Below are 17,814 nucleotides of genomic sequence, written 5' to 3'. Positions count from 1 at the left end.
TAATTATTTTAACCAGGCTTTTAATTGTTATTATTTATAACATTTATATCCCACCTTTCTGCCCTTACAAGGGCCGTCAAGCTGGCTAACGATTTAAAACATACATGATAAAATGACGTCATATAACCCCTTATAATTAAGGGGCTGAGCTTTCTAATTTGTTTTTATAGTCAGCTTCTAGCTTCATGCTATGTCTTTTAGGTTGGCTTTATACTTTTTATGGGTTGGTAATGGTTTATTTAATATTTATTTAATATTGTAATAGTTCTATGAAGACCTTCAATACCTCATAGAACTAACACCAAAACATGATGTCCTCATCATCACAGGGGACTGGAATGCTAAAGTAGGAAGTCAAAAGGTAACCAGAATAACAGACAGGTTTGGCCTTGGAAAGCAAAATGAAGCAGGGCAAAGGTTAACAGAGTTTTGTCAATAGAACACACTGGTCATAGCGAACACCCTTTTCCAACAATCTAAAAGGCGACTCTACACATGGACATCACCAGATGGGCAACACCGAAATCAGATTGACTATATAATTTGCAGTCAAAGATGGAGAAGCTCTATCCAGTCAATAAAAACAAGACCTAGAGCTGACTGTGGCTCAGATCATGAGCTACTCATTGCAAAATTCAGACTTAAACTGAAGAAAATTGGGAAAACCACTAGGCCATTCAGGTTTGACCTAGATTGCATCCCTGATGAATATACAGTAGAGGTGAAGAATAGATTCAAGGGTCTAGATTTGATAGATAGAGTGCCTGAAGAACTATGGACGGAGCTTCGTGACATTGTACAGGAGGCAGCAATCACCACCATCCCAAAGAAAAAGAAATGCAAGAAAGCAAAGTGTCTGTCTGATTAGGCTTTACAAATAGCAGAGGAAAGAAGGAAAGCGAAAGGCAAAGGCGAAAAGGAAAGATTTACACAACTGAATGCAGATTTCCAGAGAACAGCAAGGAGAGATAAGGAGGCCTTCCTGAATGAACAATGCAAAGTAATAGAGGAAAACAATAGAATGGGAAGGACTAGAGATCTCTTCAAGAAAATTGGAGAAATCAAGGGAGCGTTCCATGCAAAGATGGCCATGATAAAGGACAAAAACGGTAGGGACCTAACAGAAGCAGAAGAGATTAGGAAAAGATGGCAAGAATACACAGAAGAACTATACAAGAAAGACCTCGATGTCCTTGACAACCACGACGGTATAATCACTGACCTCGAGCCAGACATCCTGGAATGTGAAGTTAAATGGGCCTTAGAAAGCATTACTAACAACAAAGCTAGTGGAGGTGATGGTATTCCAGCTGAGCTATTCAAAGTCTTAGAAGATGATGCTGTTAAAGTGCTGCACTCCATTTGCCAGCAAATTTGGAAAACGCAACAGTGGCCACAGGATTGGAAAAGGTCAGTATACATTCCAATCCCAAAGAAGGGCAATGCCAAGGAATGTTCAAACTATCGCACAATTGCACTCATATCACACGCTAGCAAGGTCATGCTCAAGATCCTACAAGCTAGGCTTCAACAGTACGTGGATAGAGAACTGCCAGAAGTACAAGCTGGGTTTCGAAGAGGTAGAGGAACTAGAGATCAAATTGCCAACATTCGCTGGATTATGGAGAAAGCAAGAGAGTACCAGAAAAACATCTACTTCTGCTTCATTGACTATGCTAAAGCCTTTGACTGTGTGGATCACAACAAACTATGGCAGGTCCTTAAAGAGATGGGAGTACCAGACCACCTCACATGTCTCTTGAGAAACCTGTATAAGGGCCAAGAAGCGACAGTTAGAACCGGATATGGAACAACTGATTGGTTTAGCATAGGAAAAGGAGTACGACAAGGATGTATATTGTCACCTTGCTTATTTAATATATATGCAGAGTACATCATGCGAAATGCTGGCCTGGATGAATCACAAGCGGGAATTAAGATTGCTGGGGAAAAGATCAACAACCTCAGATATGCAGACGATACCCTCTAATGGCAGAAAGTGAAGAGGACCTAAAGAGCCTCTTGCTCAGGGTAAAAGAGGAGAGCGCAAAAGTGGGTTTGAAGCTTAACATAAAAAAAACTAAGATCATGGCATCCGGCCCCATCACTCCTTGGCAAACAGAAGGGGAAGTCGTGGAAGTAGTGACAGACTTCATGTTCTTGGGATCACAGATCACCGCAGACTGTGACAGCAGCCATGAAATTAAAAGACACCTGCTCCTTGGGAGGAAAGCGATGGCGAACCTAAACAGCATGATAAAAAGTAGAGACATCTCCCTGCCAACAAAAGTCCGCATGGTCAAAGCAATGGTATTCCCAGTAATCATGTATGGCTGCGAGAGTTGGACTATAAGGAAGGCCGAGCGCCGAAGAATAGATTCTTTTGAACTATGGTGCTGGAGAAGACTCTTGAGAGTCCCTTGGACTGCAAGAAGATCAAATCAGTCAATCCTAAAAGAAATCAACCCTGACTGTTCCCTGGAAGGCCAGATAATGAAACTGAAGCTCAAATACTTTGGCCACCAAATGAGAAGGGAGCACTCACTGGAGAAGACCCTGATGCTGGGAAAGATTGAAGGTCAAAGAAGACAGGGACGGCAAAGGATGAGATGGTTAGACAGTGTCATAGATGCAACGAACATAAAATTGAGTGAACTTCAGAGGACAGCAGAAGACAGGAGGGCCTGGCGTGACCTGGTCCGTGGGGTCGCGAAGAGTCGGACTCAACTGTGCAACTGAACAACAACAACAACAATGTTTTATTAACCATTAACTACTTTTATGGGGTTTTATGTTTTTACTGTGGTTTACTTTGTAAGCTGCCTTGAGCAAGTTCTTTGGAGAGGTGGCATAAATAAAATATTCTGACCAATGATGACAGGAACCATTATGTTACTGGTTATCCCTCTTCACAACATGAAAGAATGCTTAAGTTGCTGGAGAAAGGCTGGGCTTTAAGGGAACAAGAACACAGCATCCCAAAGGCCTTCTGATGTTAAAGGAGCCTCAGACACTGGAACTGTAAAATGGCAGGAAGCAAAACCTGCCAGGCAAGTGTCTCCTTCCTTTTGCTAGGCATAAAACATGGCTTTGGCTGCTGGGTGACACAGGCTCTAACACCACAGCCCAAACAGTAACGTATGACTAGGAGGGAAGTGCCATATTTTTTAAATAAGACAAACATATACTAGAGCTGTTCAGCAGTGAATTTCTTGGGATCATCTTCCTGATAGATAAAAATCAATAAAGGGTCAAGACTGGTAGCAAGCAGTTGTCTGAACTCATAAGACATTAAAGGCACAAACAGATATGATGAAGAGAACAGATCTCCGTATGCCTGTAAAAGACACTGCGCACAAGTGCAGCCCCAATCTGGATCAGAGGCATCAGTGCAGGGGGAGAAGGGATTTAAGCCCTTTGGTTTTGCAAATCAAAACAGGGCACACACACCATTATCAGCATTTTGAACGAAAAGAGACTGTTAAGGATATTTTTTTCCCCTCCTGTTTAAAAATGCTAATGATAATATGGGGAACCCAGTTTCAGTTAGCAAAACCCAAGGGATGTTGAAAGGTTAATTCTCCTCAACAGCTACAATCCAATCTGGGGCTGTGTAAACACAATCTGCCTCTCACATACCTATGGAGATCTGTGATGGTCTGCTTGTTTTAGTGCGTGTTTAGTGCTTTCGAGATTTACAAACTTTGACCTTAAGAACAACACTTTATTAACATGGTATTTCAAAGACAATGTTTTGTCTTGTTTCGTTGGAAAATAAAGGTAGTCAGTATATGGGCAACCTTTTGAGGCTTTAAGGTTAATATCTTTAGCATAGTGTGCATGCGCCTTTTGTGGGAAATTGCTCAAATATAACAACAAAGCAATTAGAAGCAAACCTGTTAATTAAAAAGAAAAAAGATCTACAAAAAGTACTGTATCTGTATTCTGGAGTTTCAAAGCCCTTTTGAGGAAAGGAAACATGATATCTTTTGGACTGAGTGTGTATTATGTCTTCGAGAGTACGTTGTTGACCAAAGTGCGGTACTGGAAATAAATCAATATGCAGAACATTAAAAGAAAAGATGAAGTGCTGTGCCAGCAAACAATTCAGTACATGGGCAAAAAGTTTACCAAATTCATTTGTGTGGTATTTGTGCTTAAGTGCTTCCTTTCCTGGGATGTACAGCTTCAAAACACAGGAGAGGAAATGACCTTTCACAAGGTAGAAAAAGCATTTAGTAATCTGAAGTACACCTACCCATAAAGCCACAGCATGCAATTTCTCAAAATTCAGACTCAGCAAAATCAAACCCAAGTAGTCTCCAAAACAAAGTTACACACACTGCCTAAATACAGTGATCAGATTAAATTACATATATTCAGACTTCCGCCTTTTCAGGTAGAAACAAACAAGGCATTCTCTTTAAAAATATACATACACATTTGAGAAGAATTTATGTTGTATTATTATCTTCACCTTCAGAAAACAGCTTGAGTGTTTACTTCCTCAAACTCAGCCTCCTCACTACTTAAATAAATCCCTGACTGAGAACTATAGGTTTCTAAAAATACATAAATCGTGTAAGCCCTTCACCCTGTTTCTGCCTCGTGTACAATTAGTTCTAAATTCAGCATTTATCTTTTTCTGATAGCATCTCCTGCCATTGAAGGAAATCATGCTGTCTTGCTCATATAGTTACAAGAACAGTTTACTAGTAGACGTGAACTACAACACTGCATATGAATATGAATGGATATGAATAGATTTTAACAGCATCAAAAATCCACGCCATATAAAAATGGTTGAAATGCCAGGTACATCCATAGCATTTTAAATACATGATGTGCAACTGATTTGTTTCATACACGTGCAAAAATGCACAATAATACCAAACAGAAAGGCAACAAAAATGTAAGGGCTGCTTAAGATCCTTAAGATATGCAAAGAGTGGAAATTCAGCTAATTGCCAATAGACAGGAGTGACACGGAGGGGGGGGGAGTCGGAGGATGCTGGGCTTTTTCACCTCATGGTAGCTCTTAACTGAGGGTCCTGAGCTGCCATCCACTGCTCCACCCCGTATCTTGGTCATGGTTGTGGGACGTTGAGGGCAAAGGGACCATTAACTTTTCCTCTGGTCCATGCTAGCTACTCTAAAAATCTTAAACATGTGAAAAAAGTAGAAATTTCTTATTCTCCAATACATTCAGCAAGACTACACAACCAATGGAACAATTGGAACTAGATGGCACATATGTTCAAGAAAAGATCCAAAATGAGCAAGCACAAAGGAGAAAACATATCTAAAAATGGATCTTTTCTACAAGATTGAGAATACTAAACATTATGGCACATATGGAGCAGAGTAAAACACTGTAATGTTTCCTACAGTCTGATTAACAAAACTACTTTCAAATCAACAGTATTCTTAATTTGCCATCACCATACTGTCCATACAGAATTGTTTCATTTCACTGCTGAGTCTCCTGTCCTTTAGTCTGTTTGTTTTTTGAAAACCCTAACAAATAAATCAATTCTAAAAAGATAAATTCGACAGCTCCAGTAAATTGAAGTAATAGGTCTGTGCTTGTATATGCAATGGATAAATTGCCTACTTGGGCTCACAGACCTATGGTAAACATCATTATAACTATTAATACTGATGTTTTGGTAATTCTATTACCAGGAGAGTTAGCTATAACTTTATAAATTTTTCTGCCCCTGAGCAAACCTATCAACTGCTCAAATGTCCCAGAACTAGCCAGCATATCATGCCAAACCATCACATCACTTCTTCCCACTCAATTTTTTTTGTATCGTCTACACACTACATCAAAGTTTAGACTCCCACTTACCTCTCTCATTTACATGGCTTATATCAGAAGGGACAGGAAAGAAGGAAGCCCTATAGGGTCAATTTTGGCATGAATAATTAGAGTAAATATTTATCAAAATAGCTGTTGGTATCACAAGATATGCACTGTCTATATTGCTGCAATATAGACACATTAGCAGCTCATGAACATTCCATCATCTAGTGCCAATTATACAGGACTGGTGGTGGTGGTGGAGGTGGAAAGTGCTGTCAAGTCGTAGCCAACTTATGCTGACCCCACAGGGTTTTCAAGGTCAGAGACTAACAGAGGTGGTTTGCCACTGCCTTGGTGGTCTCCCATTTAAATACTAACCAGGGTCAACCCCGCTTAGCTTCCATGATCTGATGAGATCAGGTTAACTTCGGCCATCCAGGTCAGGACAACACAGGACTCCTACCTCACAAAATCAGCCTATGATTTACAAGGGAAAGTGGTCATGGAGCAAATTCTTGGATGGTAAATACTTTCTCAGCACTTGTTCATACAGCCTCAGATCATGAAACTGGCAGTCTTGGTAGATGACCTATATTTAGATTTCTCAGAAGCTTTTAGAACTTATGGATAATGCATTTTCTGGGACCACCTAAAACAATGGATCAATTCATTTCGACTCCAAGGATGAGAATTGTAGAGTCCCTGGAAGTTGGTATGTAGTATTCTGCTTCTGCAAAGCTTGGTGCTTTTGCAGATGATATCTATATGAAACTGCTGGGAGAAATTTCTGATACTGATGACACCCATAATGAAAACCAGGATATTTTACACACTCTCTCTCTCTGTCTGTCTCTCTCTTTCTCACACACACACACTTTTTATGTGTTCAGGGTTTTTTTAATCTTGTTAACTAGGAGCTATTGTTTGTGCCAAAACTGTTGTTTGGAAGCTGTGGTCAAATGGATGAGGTTGAACATGTAAAATGAATCCAGACTAATGGAAAATCTTCATGCTCTAGAGGGGTTAAATATACCTTTTTTGTCTACAGCATAATAAAGGAATTGGGGAGAAACAGGACATGGTATGTTCACGTCTACAGGAACCCCTTCACTTCACTGCATGACACTGATACTGAAATGGGGAATGACCATGGCTCAACAGCAAAGTGAGTGCTTTGCATGAAGAGTATCCCACGGTCAGTCCCTGGTACCTCGATCTCAGATAGCAGGTGTTGGGACCCCTGTTAGAGTCCCTGGAGAGATGGTGCCAGTCAGAAAGGACAGTGTTAAGCTAAATATACTAATGGTTTGAAATGGCATACAGCAGCTTTGAATGTATCCCAGTAGAAACTACAGCCTGACACCATTTTGAAAGATCCATGTTCTTATGTTTCCAGCAGCTTCCACAAACGTGTTACTTTTACGAATAAGTATATAGGATGTTTACCCTACTAGTCAAGATTACACTTTTGCTGGTATATTTGTAGATAACTCATCCAAAATCATGGTGTTTATGTGATTCATTATACTGGAGAGGCAAAGGAAAAGATAAACAATGCAACACAGTGGCCTGATTTCATGGCATGGACTGCCAAACCTGAAAGTGATTCCTTCAGATTCAGAAACAGTATGAAGGTATGATAAGCAATGGACACTATGGTTTTGCACTCTCTGTTGTGTGTCTTTCATCATAGACAGCACACAAAATTCTATTAGTTTGGGCAGAAAAGAGTTACAATCTGGATATATATTTTCCTGAGTAAATCATGTATAAAAAAAAAATAAAGTTTATATATGTGTTAGATCTGATGAAAAATATAGGTTAATTATTTGCTTGCACTGTCTTATGGTGGCTGAATGTATGCTCTTATAAAACGGAAAAATGTCCCTGATCATTCTAATTGAGATCAATGAGTTGCATAATTTAATTCAAGGTTCTGCGGTTGGGCAAATTTTATCTTGCTATAATTTTAAGCTTATATAAATAGCCATACCTTGTAATGCTTTTAGAAGTTATTTATTTTCCACAAATTTTATAGGATTGTTTTACCCCAATGGCAATTGTTTAATATTTTATGCCAATAAAAGGTATTTGTTGTTGTTAAAGTGAACAAAAAGTGAGGAATTTTGATACATTCTGTTCTGGTAACCCTAATGGAGTTTATATTTAATACCTATAATACAAATCCCACAGAAAGGATGCATGAAAGTTGGCATGTAGTCTATATCAACCACCGCAGCAACTGAAACAGCTACTTATTTCTATTTTAGGAAACAGTATATTCTTAAAACCAGACTAACAAAGACACTTTGTTCCACTTTTACATAATGACAACAGGATAGAAAAAGAAATACTATGCATGTGATCTCAAATCAATTAAAGACTTGGATCTTACCCAGTTTGCCCTTCTTGAATTCAATAAAATTACCATGAAAAGTATATTCAAGTACCCAGTTCCAATCCATTAGTGGATCAGGCCATATAAAAAGACCTATACAATATAACCATATTTCAACCAGTGTCATATCATGAGGAGTGTCCTACATAAAGCTAATCTTTGTTTGCTCCTTCAAATACTGACATTGTTGGCATAGCAGCAGCTGGGACTTTACAAAGCCAATTAGAAAAGGCAGAACAACTCAAATGAAAATAAATGCATGATGTCCCTCACAGTGCAGACCACTTGAGAGATATGAATATAACTGCAGTTTATTAGTGACTCTGACTCATTTCAAGAGGACAACAAATAAAAACAGCATTTCTGTAATGGGAGATGCATTCGGAATATTATCAGCACACAGAAAAGGAGCTCATCTTAATAGTTTCATAAATAAGGTGGCTATAGAAATAACAGAAGTACAAGGACCAAATGGGTAGCTGTGTTTAGTCCAGTGCAGCAAATATAACCAACCTAGAGATCAACAAATTTTTATTCCAGCAAAATTGCTCTGGAATAATTACCCTCTTCTTTAGTTGCAATACAGTAGCTCCTCACTCAATTTTTATTCCAGCAAAATTGCTGTGAAATAATTGCCCTCTACTTTAGTTGTAATACAGTAGCTCCTCTCTCACAGATCACTGCCTTGATGTGGCGAGGGGGCTTGTGTGATTCAATGAGGCTGCGGGCTATGCCATGGAGGGCCACCCAGGACGGACAGGCCACAGTGGAGAACTCAGAAAAAATGTGATCCACTGGAGAAGGAAATGGCAACCCACTCCAGTATCTTTCCCAAGAAAACCCCATGGACAATAACAAAAGACTGAAAGATATGACGCCGGAAGATGAGTCCCTCAGGTCAGAAGGTGTCCAATATGCTACTGGGGAAGAGCAGAGGGCAAGTACAAGTAACCCCAGAAAGAATGAAGCGGCTGGGCGAAAGCCAAAAGGACGCTCAGCTGTGGATGTGTCTGATGGTGAAAGGAAAGTCCGATGCGGCAAAGAACAACACTACATAGGTACCTCAAATGTAAGATCTATGAATCCAGGAAAGTTGGATGTGGTCAAAAATGAGATAAGATCGACATCTTGGGAATCAGTAAACTAAAGGGAACAGGAATGGGCGAATTAACTACTACTGTGACCAAGAATCCCGTAGAAAAAATGGTGTGGCCTTTATAGTCAACAAGAGACTGAAAAAGGCAGTAATGGGATACAATCTCAAAAATGACAGTAATCCAAGTCTATGCCCCAACCACTAACCAGAGGAGGCTGAAGTGGACCAGTTTTATGAAGACCTACAACACCTCCTAGAACTAACACCAAAAAAAAGATGTCCTCATCATCATAGGGAACTGGAATGCTAAAGTAGGAAGTCAAAAGGTAACCAGAATAACGGACAAGTTTGGCCTTGGAGAACAAAATGAAGCTGGGCAAGGCTAACAGAATTTTGTCAAGAGAACATGCCAGTCATAGCGAACACCCTCTTCCAACAACCTAAGAGGCGACTCTACACATGGACATCATCAGATGGGCAACACCGAAAGCAGATTAACTATATAATTTGAAGTCAAAGATGGAGAAGCTCTATCCAGTCAGTAAAAACAAGACCTGGACATCATCAGATGGGCAACACCGAAATCAGATTGATTATGTCAATTGAAGTCAAAGATGGAGAAGCTTCATACAGTCAGTAAAAACAAGACCTGGAGCAGACTGGGGCTCAGATTATGAGCTACTCATTGCAAAACTCAGGCTTAAACTGAAGAAAGTTGGGAAAACCACTAGGCCATTCAGGTTTGACCTAGATCACATCCCTTATGAATATACAGTGGAGGTGAGGAATAGGTTTAAGGGACTAGATTTGATAGACAGAGTGCCTGAAGAACTATGGACGGAGGTTTGTGACATTGTATAGGAGGCAGCAATCAGCACCATCCCAATGAAAAAGAAATAAAGAAAGCAAAGTGGCTGTCTGATGAGGCTTTACAAGTAACTGAGGAAATAAGGAAAGCGAAAGGCAAAGGTGAAAAGGAAAGAAGGAAAGCAAAAGGCAAAGGTGAATGCAGATTTCCAGCAAGGAGAGGTAAGGAGGCCTTCCTGAATGAACAATGCAAAGTAATAGAGGAAAACAATAGAATGTGAAGGACTAGAGAGCTCTTCAAGAAAATTGGAGAAATCAAGGGAACGTTCTGTGCAAAGCTGGCCATGATAAAGGACAAAACGGTAGGAACCTTACAGAAGCAGAAGAGATTAGGAAGAGATGGCACGAATAGGCAGAAGAACTATACAAGAAGGACCTCAATGTCCTTGACAACCACGACGGTGTGATCACTTACCTCGAGCCAGACATCCTGGAGTGCGAAGTCAAATGGGCCTTAGAAAGCATTACTAACAACAAAGCGAGCAGAGGTGATGGTATACCAGCTGTCTTAAATGTCTTTGACAACCATGATGGTGTGATCACTGACCTCGAGCCAGACATCCTGGAATCTGAAGTCAAATGGGCCTTAGAAAGCATTACTAACAACAAAGTGAGTGGAGGTGATGGTATCCCAGCTGAGCTATTCAAAGTCTTAAAAGATGATGCTGTTAAAATGCTGCACTCAATTTGCCAGCAAATTTGGAAAACGCAACAGTGGCCACAGGATTGGAAAAGGTCAGTTTACATTCCAATCCCAAAGAAGGGCTCTACCAAGGAATGTTCAAACTATCGCACAATTGCACTCATTTCACACACTAGCAAGATACTACAAGCTAGGCTTCAGCAGTATGTGGATAGAGAACTGCCAGAAGTACAAGCTGGGTTTCGAAGAGGTAGAGGAACTAGAGATCAAATTGCCAACATTCGCTGGATTATGGAGAAAGCAAGGGAGTACCAGAAAAAGATCTATTTCTGCTTCATTGACTTTGCTAAAGCCTTTGTTTATGTGGATCACAACAAACTGTGGCAAGTCCTTAAAGGGGTGGGAGTACCAGTCCACCTCACATGTCTCTTGAGAAACCTGCAAAAGGATCAAGAAGCGACAGTTAGAATCGGATATGGAACAACTGATTGGTTTAGCATAGGAAAAGAGGTAAAACAAGGATTTATATTGTCACCAGTGTTCCTTCTAAGCTGAGTTAGTGTAAGCTAGCTCACAGTTTTTTAGCCTCCGCCTCACACAGTTTTGTCTTAGCTCAGGAAGGATGGCTCCAGAGCAAACTAATTTATGCAGTAACCAAATCGCTTGCTCACAACTTTAATACCAGTCGTTCACGAAGTAGAATTTTTGCTCACAAGACTCCACAGCTTAGAGGGAGCACTGTCACCCTGTTTATTTAATTTATATGCAAAATGCCAGCCTGGATTAATCACAAAATGGAATTAAGATTGCCAGGAAAAACAACAACCTCAGATATGCAGACGATACCACTCTAATGGCAGAAAGTGAAGAGGACCTAAAGAGCCTTTTGCTCAGAATAAAAGAGGAGAGCGCAAAAGTTGGCTTGAAACTCAACATTAAAAAAAACCTAAGATCATGGCATCCGGCCCCATCACTCCTTGGTAAATAGAAGGAGAAGTCATCGAAGCAGTGACAGAATTCATGTTCCTGGGATCCATGATCACTGCACCCATTCAATTAAAAGATGCCTGCTCTTTGGGAGGAAAACAATGGCAAACCTAGACACCATAATAAAAAGTAGAGACATCACCCTGTCAACAAAAGTCCATATGGTCAAAGCAAGGGTATTCCCACTAGTAATGTATGGCTGCGAGAGTTGGACCATAAGGAGACGCCAAAGAATAGATACTTTCAAATTATGGTGCTGGAGAAGACTCCTGAAAGTCCCTTGGACTGCAAGGAGATCAAATCAGTCAATCCTAAAAGAAATTAACCCTGACTGTTCCCTGGAAGGCCAGATACTGAAGCTGAAGCTCAAATACTTTGGCCACCAAATGAGAAGGGAGCACTCAATGGAGAAGACCCTGATGCTGGGAAAGATTGAGGGTAAAAGATGAAGGGGACAGCAAAAGATGAGATGGTTAGACAGTGTTATCAATGCAACGAACATGAAATTAAGCAAACTCTGGAGGATGGCGGAAGACAGGAAGGCCTGGCATGATGTAGTCCATGGGATCACGAAGAGTCGGACTTGACTGTGCGACTGAATGACAACAAAAGCTCCTCACTGGGCAGACCTTTTATATAAAAAATATAGGGAAAAAACCATTGATATCTAATTATGAAAAAATCAACAAAGAACAGAAAACATTCACTAGTTTTGCCAAGACATTTAACCCTTCTAATGGGTGGAGAATACCAGGTTTAGCTTTAAAAATTAGTATATGGTCTCTGAACGGGTCCAAGTTAAAATAGTATTATTTGTGATGCTTCATTCTACAGTAGGAAGCAATGGGAAACTATTTAGGTAACAAAGGCATGAAATTCTCTAACATGGTAATGAAGAAGGGGGCATAAAATATAACATTAGACATATTATTTATCTTTTCTAGCCAAGAGATTAGCTGCTTCAGAAGAGATTTAAAAGAGTTCAAGCCAAACAGGAAAATCTTCCATCTCTCCTTATATATAATTGAATAGTGGGTGCCAAAGTTCTAATTCTAAAATGCACTCCCTTAGTGTATGGCTGATGGCACTGCTCCTCAGCATATATCGCCACCAATCAGAAGGCAAAGCCCGGGTCCCGCCCACACCACAACTGCTGCGACAACCTGGTCTTTTGCATATGGAAGCTGATTGGACTTCAGTCCATTCCACACCTCAAATTCCCCCCCCCCCACAAGGCAGTTGGGATTTTCAGTTGCATAACATACCTCATAGGGGAGAGGAGAATGGGTAACAATGGTTACCACTCTCCAGATGAGGGCTACAGATAACTCAAACATACAAATGCTCTTCAGGTAGCAGAGATCAGTCCCTCTGGAGAAAACAGTGGACTCTGTCATTAAACCCTGCTGAGGTCGCCACAGGAAACTGACACTGTTTGCCCAAAGCCAGAGCACTCTCCCAGAGCCTCTTTCTAGATCCCGTTGTATTTATTTCCGCAACGGGCATTATTTCTAGTAACAATAATAATGAACAGAAGCTTTATCAGCATCTATATCATCTCATAGTCTTTCTTCATTCTATCATTCTATGTGAAGAATGATATGACTAGTATTACCCTCTGATGGTTCTTGACTCTTCCACTCTAGTAACACAAATGGATCAGATACTCATAGAGCCTACACAGAGCAGCATATAGAATTGCTATACCTTAAGGGATACTTGAATCACAGTATTGTATCTGTGGTGGGGCAATAGTGGTAAAGCCTGTGCAAAGTCCACACAATGCATTAAAAGCTATTAATGCCATTCAATTGTCATGTTTTCCTTCCCATTTGAAAATATATTTATTTCAAGGTGATAGATAAAAAGCGAGCCTCCATCTTTATTAGATGTGAGATCAGTAAGCAAGAAAGAGGGGTTCCATTGCAGCTTCTCATTGGCTCTGTGCTAGCATCCACTGGAATTAATCTAGGCAAGGAAGAAGAAAAGTTGAGACTCCAGTCTACTGCCGCTAACTGGATAGCAAAAGCCAGCAGATTTCTGTTCATATAAGTTTGGAGTGGATTCATTCCAGACAGCAAGGAAAGTATCAAAAAGAAGTCTACAAGTATTCTTAACTCCCTCCAGATCTTACCAATTACTTTCCATAGGGGCAACACATGGCTCATTCTTGTATCTTTTGTTTATAACCACACAGACACACAGAAATCCCAAATGATTTTTCCCCTCAATTCTGTTGTGCCAGGCTCTGGAGCACAAGTTATAAAATCAGGAGTCTGCTTTCGAAGAAAGCGATCTTTTGTCATTTTATCAGTTACTGATCTCAACCATTTAAATCCCTACTGTGCCTATAGGTTTTCAGCATTATAGTTGCATAGAAGATCACAGATGTAAATATTAGTGCAACAAACACAGTCTGCAGTGAGGGATTAAAGAAAAAGGTTCAAATGGCAAAGCACATCTTACATGTTCTTCTAGACTTGAGTGCAAAAAGTAAGCTGTGTTGGTATACTTTCTAAGGAGCTTTGACACTAATGCTTCTTAAACCTGTGCAATGAATAAATTAGGGAACAATTCTGAGTCCTTGTACAGAAGATTCCCATGCATAATTTGATATCAAAGGAAATCCTTAGGTTGAACAGAACCCACATGTGCTGCTAATAACTAAGCAAGTGCTCAGGTGCTTATAAAGAGAGGAAACAATATGCATCACCACCTTCCACTGAACCAAGGGGCACATTTGCTCCATTAAAGTTGGCATGCAGTACAGGCAACAAACGAGGAAACTGGCTACATTTTTCTCTCTCTTCTAAATTCCCATATTTTGTATCTAGAGAACTCAACCATTCTTTTCGTGAAATCATGGCTAGAGTCCTTACCTAGCATCTTGCTTCACATGTAAGTAGCTTTAAATTCATATTTGTATCCACATGGTGTATTCTCCTACCCAAGATATAATGCATTTATTTGAAAATGTGATAACAAGGTTAGGGAGATTCTGCATTCAAGTACACAGGACTGCCCAATTTGGGCAGTGTACTCTGTATGCAGTTAGGGAAGTGGGGCTAAGAATTCTTAAGTGTAGTGCCAGACTAGGCCCAAGTTCAAATCCCTTTCTGTCATAAAGTTCACTGGTTGGCCTTGGACCAGGAGGCTCCAGTCACCCTAAATTATCAGTTATGCAGAATCCAAGATAACAGAAGGCCGAGTCAAAGATCTCTGCGGAAAGAGATTTTTTAAAAAAGAAAGTAAACTGAACTTTCAACTACATAAAGAAATGGCCATATTATAGCTATTACACTTTTCCTTTATATTACTAGAGAATTTTAACTAAAAAGACAAAATGGTTTCCCTTTTTGGCTTCTTCCCATACACAATCACAAGGTATAACAATAGACTGGCAACATAACCTGTGCCATCCAGAACTCCAATTAACTGTATGCAGATACTTTTTTTTAAGCATTTAAGGGTATAATGTGTCTACTCTACTGAATTTGCTTTATTTGCATTAGCTAAATTAACACCAAATGACCAGTTTTGTTTTTATTTTTAAACTTTTATGTCAAAAAGCCCTCCAGTTGTTCAGTTGTATTTCAAGGAGCAGTCTCATCAAAATTTTGTCTACTTTTCATTTAAGCCCTGGGAACCAGAAGAAAGTGTACAAAAGCTCCCGAAGGATATTTTGTTAAGGTTCAGTGGTAGTGTGTAGACCCTGAGGTAGCCAACAAAGGCACAGCTCAGGGATGTTTTTTGAGCCTCCTGAACAAAAAGAGCTGTGCAATTCTTAATCTTGTCTGACCAACCTCAAAGCATCTCCTGGCTGACTAAGCTAAACTTTAGACAGTCTCTTTACTCCACTTTTCTCTCACCAGGTGCTGGGAGATAGGTTAAGCTGAAAGAGGATAACTGGTCCAAAGATTGGGGATTCCAACCTCTCTCCCCCAGATCCTAATATGACACTCTAATCATTACTTTCTCACTAATCCTTTATAACAGCCATGCCTACAGCCACATTGACGGGGGAAGGGGCTTACAGAGAATATATAACGAAGCACACTTTTTTTTAACACCTTATATTTGCTTATTTATTTTTCGCATTTATATCCCGCCCATCCTGTAAACGGGCTCAGGGCGGGTTACAACATTTTAATAAATACAATAACATTTAAAACATATTAAAGCATATAAAATCAGTAGTCATGCTTGCCGTAGGGAGAATCTGGCCCGTTGATGTAATTGAGTATGGTCAGTTATCAGTAGGTGGGAGATCGCATCCTTGAGGGGGGAGGCATATGTGGACGCCCGCTGCCTCAGCCAAAGGCCTGGCAGAACAGCTCCGTCTTGCAGGCCCTGCGGAACTGAGTAAGATCCAGCAGGGCCCTGATCTCGATGGGGAGCACGTTCCACCAGGTGGGGGCCAGGGCGGAAAAAGCCCTGGCCCTGGTCAAGGCTAGGTAGACGCCCTTTGGGCCAGGGATCACCAGGAGATTTTTTAATTATTTTTTTTAAACGAAGCACACTTAAGCTTTAGTGTAGTCGGGTCAGGGAATTTTTCTGAGTCCAGTGAGACAAACTCAGGCATTATACAGCTTCTTCCTCCCAAGCCTTGGAAGAATCCAGGCTCCATGGACTAGCTCAGGGTCTTCTTTATGGCTCTGTCTGAAGTAAACTGGACTCCAGTGGCACCCTGAAGATGAACCAATTTGATTCCAGCATAAGATCTTGTGAATCAGAGTTCACTTTATGATATGATATGCATATGCAGAACTTGGACAAAGCAGAATAACACTTATGTCGAATAATTTTTACTTTGTTGTATCAGGAAAGGTCCTCCCTCAAACTGAAAATTCTCTACATCATGTAAACACCTTCCATAACCTTCATCCTCCTCTTATTTCACAGCTACTCCAGAAAACCCATTTTTATTTGGAACCTGTTCCTCACTGTTCTCACTGCCCTAGCATAAATTTAATAAAATAGTATAATAAATAATATTATAATAAAACTGCAGGTTCCTTCTGTTCTTTTAAACATTTAATCAGATTGTTCATATGCATTTTACAGTCATATTTCCTTTCCTTTCAGACTTTTTCCTCAGGTTCTCTCAAGCACTAGTAGTTGCTATGGTAACTTCAGCTCTTCTCCCCCTCCCCAAGTTCATGCAGGTTTTCATCAAAACCAATAACTATTATTTTTGTAAAATCTCATCTAGTTCAGTGCAGTTATTCCCTGGAAAAGGTACACTATCTATCAGGATCTTACTGATTCACTTTAATAAAAGGGAGAAAGAATCATGCATTTTCACACAGCAAGAATTAGCAACACAATTTGTACAAGAAGAAATAAACTCAGCTCATTACTTAATTTGGATTGGCTAAGATTTGTAACATTGCTACCAAAGGCACAACAACATAATTTACAAAATGAATGTTATCTTCAACAGTGATGTAAACGACAGTGATATGAATCCTGCAATATCCACAATTCTGCCAAAGCAGTATAAGCAAAGCATTTGAAAGAATTTGCTACTGATAGAACACACTGGTGTAGGCTGCAAATATGAGACCTTTGATACTAAACAGCAATTTTAAGAGAAAAAATAAAACCAGAAATTTTATCAGCTTTTTCAGTATGTCATACAAAAAGTGAGTAATGATGAGATAGAGATTAGCAATGTTCCTTAGTAGCTGCCAAGTGCAAATGTTTAAGCCTTCAGTTATCCCTTCTGATAATGTATAGTGTTCATACTTTCCCAACCTTAGGAAAAGATCAGACTTCATCATTCTAATAAACTGTAGCATTTCTTAAGAATGATAGTACAGGCTACATTGCTATGAATGACTTTAGAAAAAGGCAGTGAGTCACACTTACCTACAATTTGCTCAGGATGTGATAAACCTGTTAAGAAACCTCTAAATACCAGGGCCATTTATAATGTTTCTTTTTTAACTTAATTGCAATTTTAAAATGCCTCCCCTTCTCAAAAGTCTGACTATGGTATACAAATGAGCAGC

At 39.9% G+C, this 17,814-nt stretch overlaps 1 protein-coding gene across 1 annotated transcript in view; it reads right to left on the bottom strand.

Annotated features, from left to right (window-relative positions):
* PIGK (phosphatidylinositol glycan anchor biosynthesis class K) overlaps positions 1–17,814 on the bottom strand; it is a 161,250-nt gene that overhangs the window by 59,656 nt on the left and 83,780 nt on the right. The gene's annotated exons all lie outside the window — the stretch shown is intronic.

The sequence above is a fragment of the Gekko japonicus genome, unplaced genomic scaffold (genome assembly GCF_001447785.1).
Source record: "Gekko japonicus isolate JY-2015 unplaced genomic scaffold, Gekko_japonicus_V1.1 scaffold30, whole genome shotgun sequence".
Taxonomy (NCBI): Eukaryota; Metazoa; Chordata; class Lepidosauria; order Squamata; family Gekkonidae; genus Gekko; species Gekko japonicus.
This window is presented reverse-complemented; position numbering and strand designations above follow the sequence as displayed.